The sequence below is a fragment of the Mirounga angustirostris genome, unplaced genomic scaffold (genome assembly GCF_029215605.1).
Source record: "Mirounga angustirostris isolate CCGP_5_RB_7025 unplaced genomic scaffold, mMirAng1.0.hap1 SCAF_6, whole genome shotgun sequence".
In the NCBI taxonomy this organism is placed as follows: Eukaryota; Metazoa; Chordata; class Mammalia; order Carnivora; family Phocidae; genus Mirounga; species Mirounga angustirostris.
Window position 1 is genome coordinate 119,375,454 of NW_026991714.1, and position 10,762 is coordinate 119,386,215.

Below are 10,762 nucleotides of genomic sequence, written 5' to 3' on the forward strand. Positions count from 1 at the left end.
ACAGAAAAAAAAAAGATAAAAGAATAAACTCCCAAAGTACCACACCCTCTCACCTTTCCAACCCCTCCCTTCATTGCACTCACCAAACACTTCCTGGTAAAAGTTTTTTTATGTGTTTGGTTTTATTTTGTTTTATTCCAAAATAATTGATGCTTAAGGTATTGGTTAAGCACACAGAAGTCATAACATGAGAGGCCTCAGGAAATTCATAACATGAGAGTGTCAGGAAATCATGTCCATGTGGCCAAGATCTATCCTCTGCTTTGTTTGGACTCTCCTCCCGCAGCAACAAGAGCCCTGCCGAATCACCAGGCTGGAATGGCAACAGGACACTCTATGGAGAATCAAGACGCTGGAAATTCAGTCTCAGCTGTGTCATGTAATCTCTCTAAGCCTTGGTTTCCTCATTTGTGAAAGGAGGAATTTAAAATCCTGCCCTTGGGGCGCCTGGGTGGCTCAGTCGTTAAGCGTCCGCCTTCGGCTCAGGTCATGATCCCAGGGTCCTGGGATCGAGCCCCGCATCGGGCTCCCTGCTCTGTGGGAAGCCTGCTTCTCCCTCTCCCACTCCCCCTGCTTGTGTTCTCTCTCTCGCTGTGTCTCTCTCTGTCAAATAAATAAGATCTTAAAAAAATAAATAAATAAAATAAAATCCTGCCCTTGTCAACTTCAAGGGGCTCATGGGAGAGTCTGAAAAAGGTAAACCTCTTTGTAAATTATAAAACACTACAGCAACATCAGCTTGTTTGATTATTATTCCTCTTGTTATTGTCGTCAGATGAGGTGTTGGGCTACTCAACTGGCAGGTGTGAGTAATTTAGACCAAATCTGTCTTCATTGCTGAAGTCAATCCCCCCAACAACCCTCTTAAGGTGAATTACTATTGTGTGTCATTTTCATGCAAGAAGGGTATTTGTGGACACCAGTGAGAGCTTAGAACAATAACAAACTTGTGCTTTGTTGACCTCAGATGGACATTAATGAACAAGTGTCAATTTTATTCCAGCTTGTAGAACAAGTGAAACAATAAATGCAGAATTTGGCACATCTCATTATTTAGAAACTATCTGAAGAAAATTCTAGGAAGAAGCTTGGTTTATTCATAAGAACTAATATGTTTGCTTCTATTTTTCTCCTAGTTTATGGCACTTCTCAATATACTGGTAAATCATCTGATTAATAGTCTGAAATTCCATGTGGGTAAAATGGGATTAATAAATTATAACAGAAATCATCATTAGTGAACTCTCTAACAAACCCCAAATTACTCTTTGGTTTCCAAGTTTTTCCTAATGCTCCAAAATAAAAAGTTCAGTAATGTATCAGTGTGACTGGTGATATTAATGTCCTCTGCTATGTCATCCCATCCTCAAGAAAATATGCTAAGAAAGGAATTGATTATCATCAGAATTATATGTCACCATGGCTTAGCTGCACTCTTATACTAACCTCTAGTTCTAAAATAATGCCTCCTATTTTTAAAATGTGGTTGGTATTTTTAAACAAAAGATAGAGCAGCAGTGAGATGGAAAGATGAGCCAAAACCAAAATGGATGAATTATTCTTATATCTCAAACAATAGCAGCAAGTCAGGACATGCAGACTGTTGATGTGTCTCGACAACACTGCACCTCTTAGTGATGAAGAATCTAATCAATAATCTAAATGTTTGATGTGTACAATGTACTAAACTTCCAGATCACGGCTGAATTTCCCTTCCTTTTAGTCAAACTGGACTGGACTTATGTACACCTAGGCAAATGCAAACAGGGAAGGGTTGGTGTGTAACAAATGTGACCATAGCATAATAGTCATTAATCAAGTCATTTTAGAATCACAAATTATAAAATAACAAGGGGGAGATATCTGTACCAGCAATATGGTTGACTAGACTTTACAGAAACTGCTCCTGGAACGACCCTAACACTTAAAATTCTGCATGAAATCTTTTTAAACCCTTTTTAATTCATGGCTGAGCCAGTGAAGAAAGAACTATGTAAGAGCTGAAAGCAGGCATTAGCTTACCATTTACCCTAGGAGGTCCAGAGCCTGGGATTTAACAGACCTAAGGGAGACGGGAAACAAATCTGTGAAAACAAGGGAAGAAGTCAGAGACTTCTAATTGAATCTGAAGCTCCTCCTCCTACCAAGGATTTTCACCCTTGAGGGAGACAATAGGAATACATGACTCTCTTGACCTTGGCTGTGGAAGGAGTTGGGAAAAAGTCTCCCCTTAGAATTCCAAGATATGGAAGCAGTCTGAGTGTCCATCAATAGATGAATGGATAAAGATGTGGCATATACATAAAATGGAATATTATTCAGCCATAAAAAAGAATGAGATCTTGCCATTTGTGACAACATGGATGGACCTAGAGGGTATTATGCTAAGTGAAATAAGCCAGACAGAGAAACACAAATACCATATGATTTCACTTACATTTGGAATCTAAAAAATAAAACAAACAAAGTAGAAACAGACTCATAAATACAGAGAACAAACTGGTGGTTGCCAGAGGGGAGATGTGTAGGGGGATGGGCAAAATGGGTGAAGTTGGGGGGGAATGTTCAGCCTTCCAGTGATGGAATGAATAAGTCCCAGGGATGAAAGGTACAGCATAGGGAATATATTCAATGGTATAGCATTATGTAGTGATAGATGGTAGCTAAACTTCTGGTGGGCATAGCATAATGTATAAACTTGTCCAGTCATTATGTTTTACATCTGAAATGAATATACCATTATGTGTCAACTATACTTCAATAAAAAATGGCATGTCAAAACTCATAAAACACAACTAGAGACAAATGTATAATTTTAAAGTATGTCTTAGCAAAGAAGGCTAAAATCAATGAGAAAAAACATCCATCTCAAGAAAGTCTAAAAACATAGAAAATTAAAATAAAGCAGAAAATGTAAGATAATGAAGAGAAGAAATTAATGAACTAGAAATAATACTTACAATAGAAAATATTAACTATGCCAAAACTTGTGTGCTTAAAAAAATAATAAAACTTATCAACTCCTGGAGATATTAGCTGAAGAAAAAAGAAGAGATGAATTAGATAAGTTTCTAGAAAAATAAAACTTACAAAAACTGATACAGAAGAAATAATAAATCTGAACAGTCCATAACAATTTGAAAGTCTGAGTCTGTAATTAAAAACCTATACAAAAAAAATCATAGTCTCACAGAAAGCTGACTTTACAGGACAACATTACCAAAGAATATACAAAGAGAACACTAATATAATTTATGAAGCTTCATTATCAAAGCTTGCTAAAAACATTGCAAGAAAAGAAACCTACAAACCAAACCTCACTCATGAACATAATTGCAAGAAATCTTAATATATTAGCAAAACAAACCTGGTAATTTATTTGAGAAGGCAGGGGAGAGTTATGCAAGAAACAAAGTAAAAGACTTTACTTATAAAGATTGAGAACTACATTAAATTAGATTGTGCATAAGAAAACAAACAACCCAATTAAAAAATGGGACAAAGACCTTAATAGACACCTTGTCAAAGAAGATATACAAGTGGCAAATAAGCATACATCATATATCATCAGGGAAATGTAAATTAAAACAAGATACCACTACATACCTATTAGGATGGCCAAAAACCAGAACACTTACAACAACAAATGTTGGCAAGGATGTGGACAAGGGCTCTCATTTATTGCTAGTGGGAATGCAAAATGGTACAGCCACTTTGGAAGACAATTTAGCTGTCTCTAACAAAATTAAAAATATCCCTATATATGATTCAGCAATTGCACTCCTTGGTATTTACCGAAAGGAATGGAAAACTTTTGTGTGGCTTTGTTCACGCAAAAATTGCACATGGATGTTTATAGCAGGTTTATTCATAATTGTCAACCAAGATGTCCTTCAGTAGACAAATGGATAAACTGTAGTACATTCAGAAAATGGAATATTATTCAGTGCTAAAAATAAATGAGCTATCAAGCCATGAAAAGACATGGAGGAACCTTAAATGCATGTTGCTAAGTGAAAAAAGCCAGTCTCAAAAGGATACATACTGCATGATTCCAACCATACGACATTCTTGAGAAGGTAAAACTACAGAGACAGCAAAATGACCCGTGATTTCCAGGGGTCTGGGGTAAGGAGGAATGAATAGGTGGAACACAGAGAATTTTTAGAGCAGTAAAACTATTCTGTATGACACTACATGTGTGGCTCCATGTCCTTACACATTTGGCAAACCCATAGGATGTATAAGACATAGAGTGAGCCCTCATGTAAACTATGGACTTCGGTTAATAATAATTTATCAATTTTGGTTCAGCAATTGTAACAAATGTTCCACTCTAATGAGAGATGTAGTCATCTGTGGTCACATGACTAGAAAGATTTGATGAACCTGAAAAAAGTCTTCCAAGTTGACCAAAGTCTGATGCAATGGGACATGGCAGCACGCATCCTGGGAACTGGGAGGATGTGTGGGCTTTCGAATCTGAAAAGCAGCCTTTGACTTGCTCTTCTACCACTTCCTACGTATGTGGCCAGGAATTTATCCAACTACTCATAGCCTCAGCAAAAGAAAAGATTTGATAGAATAACATCTTACGGGTATTTAAATTACAAGACAAGATCCCCTCTGTCAATGGGAATTAGAAGTCCGAGACCAAATGAACCAGTAAAAATACCTTTCATGATTCCTTTTCTGAGATCTGTTTAGCACACCTGATCGCACTTTTGTAGGGAGACTTCTCTAAAAACAACTGAGGTAATGAGCTAGAGACAAATTGCCAATTGGTGAAATGCTTCTATTAGTTGAATTTTCATATTTTTATCCTTATCTTTTTATCTCTTAAACTAAGTAAATAGTAAACTAAGAGAATAATTAAGACCTGTGTCTAAACTGATGGCATTATAGACACCATGAAGTTATTCATAGTCAGAGTTTCTGCCTGGCAATCTGATACAGTGTCAAGTCAATTTCAGTTTCTTAATTTCCTTCACATAGTAATCACTTAAATAATTGAAACACATTTTCTAAGTCATATCCTTCCCTATTTATTCATAATTATCCAATCAATTGAAGTACTTTCCTGTAACTTCAACCATAATATAATAAGTGCTATAATCAGATAAGTTTAAAGTTTAATCAACTCAGACTTCTATGTCTATGGAAATGTTTTAGTAATCTAAATTAAAATCACCTACGATAATTCACTCACTCCTCTCAATGGTATTTGGTAGTTCAAGGAGGCACACATGTCATGGGGGTTAGCATTCAGTGGCTCTGTATTGTATTAAGCAAAAGTCATTTTCTTTAAGCACAATGTAAATTGCATTTTAATATCTCTATAGATTTCTATATTGGCAAGAGGAAAGCATAGCAAAATTCCTAAATAAATTTGAACAGAATTGCCCAGTGCTCTTAATCATTTCATCTCCATATTTTAAGAATATGAATTTGCTTGCTTAAAAGCCATCTGGTGAAATTCTAGTGCTTGTATTTTGAAGGGGAAGCCAGCCCAATTTCATTAGAGTCCATGGTGACATAGTCAAAGTAAGCATATGCAAATTGTTTATGCTCTGGGAATACTCCACTCTGTTGTAAAAATCCAATTAGATTATATGTATAATACATAATAGATTACACACACACACACACACAGAGGTCCTTGGAGCTATTGGAGGCAAAAGTCTACTAAATCAGGAGGCCACTTCTGCATCTCTCAGGATACAGTGGTATCAAATACTGAAAACCAATTGCTGCTTTTTTCCAATTATACATTCTATTAACATTTGAAAAATGTAGGAAATTATAGGGAAAGAATAATAATAGTTTGTAAACCCACTATTAAAAATTTACTTATCTTTAACATTTGAAAATATAGAAAAGTATATAAAAGGAAAGAAGAATCCCCTGTAATGTTGATATCCAGAGATAATCACTTTTAACAGTTTGGTATACACACTTACATATCTATGTACAAACACACATATATATAAAGACTTACTTATATCATTTTTTTTAATTGGGATTTTATTACTATATATGCAGCTCCTTACCTGGAGTTTTTCACTAGATATTATACCATTAGTTTTCTTTTCATATTATTAACTATATTTTCAAAACATGTTTGTTGTTGATGGCTGTAAAATATTTCTACTAGACTATAAGCTCTATGAGCATAGGGACTATATCTTGTTCATACATCCAGTACCAAGTGTGCCATAATTTATTTAACCATTTTCCAATTGTTTCACATTTAAGTGGTTTCCAAATTTTCACTGTCATAAATGTTACAATATTCTTTATTGTGGGAAAAATGAATTTTCCCACTATTTCCCCTTTGCTGACAGCTGTTTGGTTTCTCTCTCTCTCCCACCCTCAGGTATTTCACCTAATGATCCTTCGAGATTTTGTGATGCAGATTTGGAAGGAAAGAAGTGAAGTTGAGGTTGAAGAATAAGAGCTGTGTGTTCTAGGACTGGAAGAGGAATTTTCTGAGAATATGAGGATAAGATGTGGGAGTAGCTATGTGAGAGAAATAGATGGGAGATGAGAGCTATTGCAGTGGTCTCTCTAACCTCCTCACTGTGTTTTAAAATGGCAAGTATGAAAACGGAAATGGAATCAGTTTTTTGTTTTGTTTTGTTCTTTTTGCCAGCCCACCATTCATCTTTGACTATTAGGGCACCCTAACTTCTGAAACAAACAACCCCCCAGATTTCATTAAAGTTCATTTCTTGCACATGTCACTCTCTAATGGATGTTCGGTGGGTGGCCTTCATGGGATGACGTAGGAACTCAGCAACTTCCATGGATGGATCTGACATCCCCCAGGGCCTCTGAGTCTTGCACTGGTCCTTCAGCATCCTGCATGGAGGTGAGCAGAGAGAATACCAATCCTGCAGGAGTTTTAAGGGGCCAGAGCTGGAGATGGCATACATCACTTTTGCCCCATTCCATGGCTGAGAATTCAGTCACGTAGTCCCCACTGAGCTGCAAGGGAAATCGTGAATGTAGTTTATGGCATCCCAGAGATGTCAATCTCTGCTATCCCTCCCTATTCTATGGAGTCGTGGTAAAAACAAACAAAAAAAAAAAAAAAAAAAAAACAACAACTGTTACTCGAGGTATCAGTGTTGTCCTGGTCAAATGGTGGACAAGTAAGGCTATTCAGAATCTTCTTTCCAGGTATTTGAATCTTGAGTAAAGTGACCAAAGGATGGGAAGCAGTTGGGACTAGTTCATCCTGATGGTGGTGCCCTATGGGGATCATTCTTTTGTTCCTTTGACCATCTTTTACAAGAACTAGATATTCAACTTTTCCTTCATATCCATGGTTTATCCACATCCTTCTAACAAATTCCCTTGTTGCCTAAGTAAGCCACAGTTACTTTTTGGTGCTTATAATCAAAGGACCCTAATGAATATAGAACCTGAATTATTTTGAAATTGTGTTTGGTTGTCATTGTTATTAATCTGTGTTTCTTTGCTCATATAACAACTTTTGGATGGTGGCTCTATAAAGGTTACAGAAACAATGTTGAGATAAATTGATTTGTATACAAATCTTTACCTTATTTCTGATCATTTTCCCAAGCCGAATGCCTAGATCAACTGTTTTTAAAAAGCAATTTAATACTAATTATATATTTCAGTCATTTAAATATCAATATGAAATCTTTTCGTATCATCAGCATTCCATTTTAGCTTCAGAAAATTGTATTTTCATCATTTCAAGTAATAGCAAGCCCAAGAGCACTCACCACATAGTCTAGTATTAAAGTTAGATTGTTGAATCTTATCATGAGTGAGGAAATCCTTAGAGAAATTCTAGATCCAGTATGAGCTTTCCTGGAAGCTTCCCTGGGTTGCAAGAGGAAGGTGGGGAAAGTGTGGCCAGATCACAGGTTGCTGCAGCTTAGTTGGTCTGGTTTCTCTTATTCTTGTTTCCTTTCCTCTAACCGGTGATGTCTCCTAGCATTCATGAAGCCCCAGGCCACTAGAGTTCTGCACCCAGAAGATAATCACGTCGCTAAGAATTTGCCCGTGAGATCTCACTGTTGCATGAAGACAAATTCTTTCAGAGAGGATGGGCTTCTCTTCTTGGCTTAGGAAAGGGAATGAGAACTGTGAAATCAGATATCTATGCATCCCCAAAAGAGAAATACGGAAAAAGCTTTTAGAAAAAAATTCCATAGAGAAGAAACGTTTTTTTGACGCTTGCATACATAGGGCAAATCTTATGTAATAATATTCAGCTTTGAAATTAGGGTAACTGTCACCAGTTAAAATTTAACTCAGCTATGGCCAACTCAGCCAAGTATTTTGTTGTTGTTGTCAGAGTTGTTGTGCTGCTTGAAAAATGCATTCTTTATCAAAATATTAGCATAAAATATTTAATTAGTATTTAACCCAAAATATGATATAATATCTTCTTAAAGAACAAGCACAAAATTAGCTAAAGATAGACATTTTTAACAGGCAATACAAAAGTGTGACCAAACACTTTTAATAAAATTAAATTGGAAAGTCTTTCTTACCTTGAAACCAAAGTCAGAAGAAAACAAAAAAGCTTTTTTTAAAAGCCACCTCTCAGAAAGACCCAGTATAATCATGTGAGCAAATCCTTTAAAAAAAGGTTTTTTTTAAGATTTTATTTATTTATTTGAGAGAGTGAGCAAGAGAGCACGAGCAGGGGGTAGTGAGGGAAGAGGCAGAGGGCCTCCCCACCGAGCAGAGAGCCTGATGCGGGACTCAATCCCAGGACCCTGGGATCATGATCTAAGCCAAAGGCAGACGCTTAATCAGCTGAACCACCCAGGCACCCAATCTTTAAAAGCCAAATAGGATAAACTTCTCTGCTGAGCCCTGGAACAGTTTAAAGGAAAAGGATACATTTCAAATACATGTTATAAGCAACATGACATTATTGCCAAATCTTAACAAAAAGAAAGCTACTAACCAAACTCACTTATGAATATTGACCAAAAAAACCCTAAATAAAATATTAGAAGAGATCATTGAATGGAATACTGAAAGGATAATAGATCATGAATAAGTGTAATTCATTCTAGACTGCAAGGATAGTTTGACATTAGTAAATAAATTAACATACCATACTCTCTTAGCTGCCAAAAACATTTGTTTGATTCCAAATATATTTGAGATTTAAAAAAAAAAAACTATGATGGGGGCGCCTGGGTGGCTCAGTTGGTTAAGCGACTGCCTTCGGCTCAGGTCATGATCCTGGAGTCCCTGGATCGAGTCCCGCATCGGGCTTCCTGCTCGGCAGGGAGTCTGCTTCATCCTCTGACTCTATCCCCTCTCAGGTGTTCTCTCTCTCTCATTCTCTCTCTCTCAAATAAATAAACAAAACCTTTAAAAAAAAACAAAAAAACAAAAAAAACTATGATGTAGGATTGAATGGCTATTTCCTGAATATTATAAAATAATATACACTGTAACTCTAAAGCTGGCATTATGCTTAGTGCGTAAATAATGGAAGTATTTCCTTTAAAGACAGAAATAAGATAAGGATATCTTAGATCAGTACAATTATTTAATATCGTTCTGAACACTGAAGAAAATGCAATTAACCAAGAAAATGAAATGAGGTATACCTACTTGAAGGGAGAATGCAAAATTATTAGTATTTCCAGCTAATATAATTTTCTACTTGTGAACTCCAGGAAAACAAACTGCAAAACTTTTAGAACTGTAAGATAGCTAGTTTCAAAATAAAGATACAAAAATGCAATTGCTCTTTTCACATACCAACCTTAACTATGAGAAAATTACCACATTTACAATAGTAACTAACAACAAAAACTCAAATTAGAAAATAAAAAGATGTACTCATCCCTATTGTATTCAGCAAAAATAGTAATGACAGCCACGGGAATAGCATGCACGGTACTGGCACAGGAAAGACAGACAGACTGCCAAGGAGCAGAGTCAAAAATCCCAGAAATGCTCAAGTATCATGAGAATTTAGAGAACAAATGTGTCACTTCAAATCACAGGGGAAAGAAATGTTATTCACTAAATAATTTGGGACAACCAGCTAGCCACTTTAGGGAAAAGTCACATTCATAAATTAAATTCCAGTTGGATAAAGAGCGTTAATAAATGGAAAAAAATGTATGAGAAAACAGTCCCAAGAATAATAGAGTGGAACGTCTCTTCCTTAACTTGACACCAAAGCCAGAAACCATAGAAATTTACATAGAAGTTAAATATTTCCTGGCAGCGAAAACAAAAACAAAATACCACAATTATAGAAGTTTAAGAGACTTAGGGAAAACTATTTAGTAACACACATGTTGGACAAAGACTTACTACCACTGTATGAGGAGCTCTTACAAATCAATTATTTAAAAAAAAAATGGTCAAAGACTATAGTCAATTTAGAAATAAAATAAATTAGAATGGACCAAAAAATGATACATTCAGTTTATTTTCTAACATGCAAATAAAACAATTTTTATGGTAAACTTACCCCCCCCCATTTTTTTTAATTGAGGCATAACTGACATATGGCATTATATTAGTTTCAGGTATACGACTTGGTGATTTGATATTCGTATATATTGTGAAATAATCAACACAATAAGCCTAGTTAACATCCATTACCATACATAGTTATAGAATTCTTTTTTCTTATGATGAGAACTTTTAAGATTTACTCTCTTAGCAACTTTCAAATATGCAATACAGCATTATTAATCACAGTTACCATGCTATACCTTACATCCCCATGACTTATTTA

At 35.7% G+C, this 10,762-nt stretch overlaps 1 long non-coding RNA gene across 4 annotated transcripts in view; it reads right to left on the bottom strand.

The window, feature by feature from the left end:
- LOC135364785 (uncharacterized) overlaps window positions 1-9,331 on the bottom strand; it is a 43,558-nt gene extending 34,227 nt beyond the window's left edge. Inside the window, exons 1-4 of one of the 4 annotated variants that reach the window (XR_010412512.1) lie at window positions 7,758-9,331; window positions 2,961-6,987; window positions 2,023-2,084; window positions 84-313 (exon numbers count right to left, since the gene is read on the bottom strand). This is a non-coding gene — a long non-coding RNA (uncharacterized LOC135364785). Of the gene's footprint in view, window positions 1-83; window positions 314-2,022; window positions 2,785-2,960; window positions 7,081-7,757 lie in introns of those variants that run through there. The other 3 variants (XR_010412511.1, XR_010412513.1, XR_010412510.1) reach the window with 3 other exon arrangements.
- Between the last annotated feature and the right edge of the window lie 1,431 nt (window positions 9,332-10,762).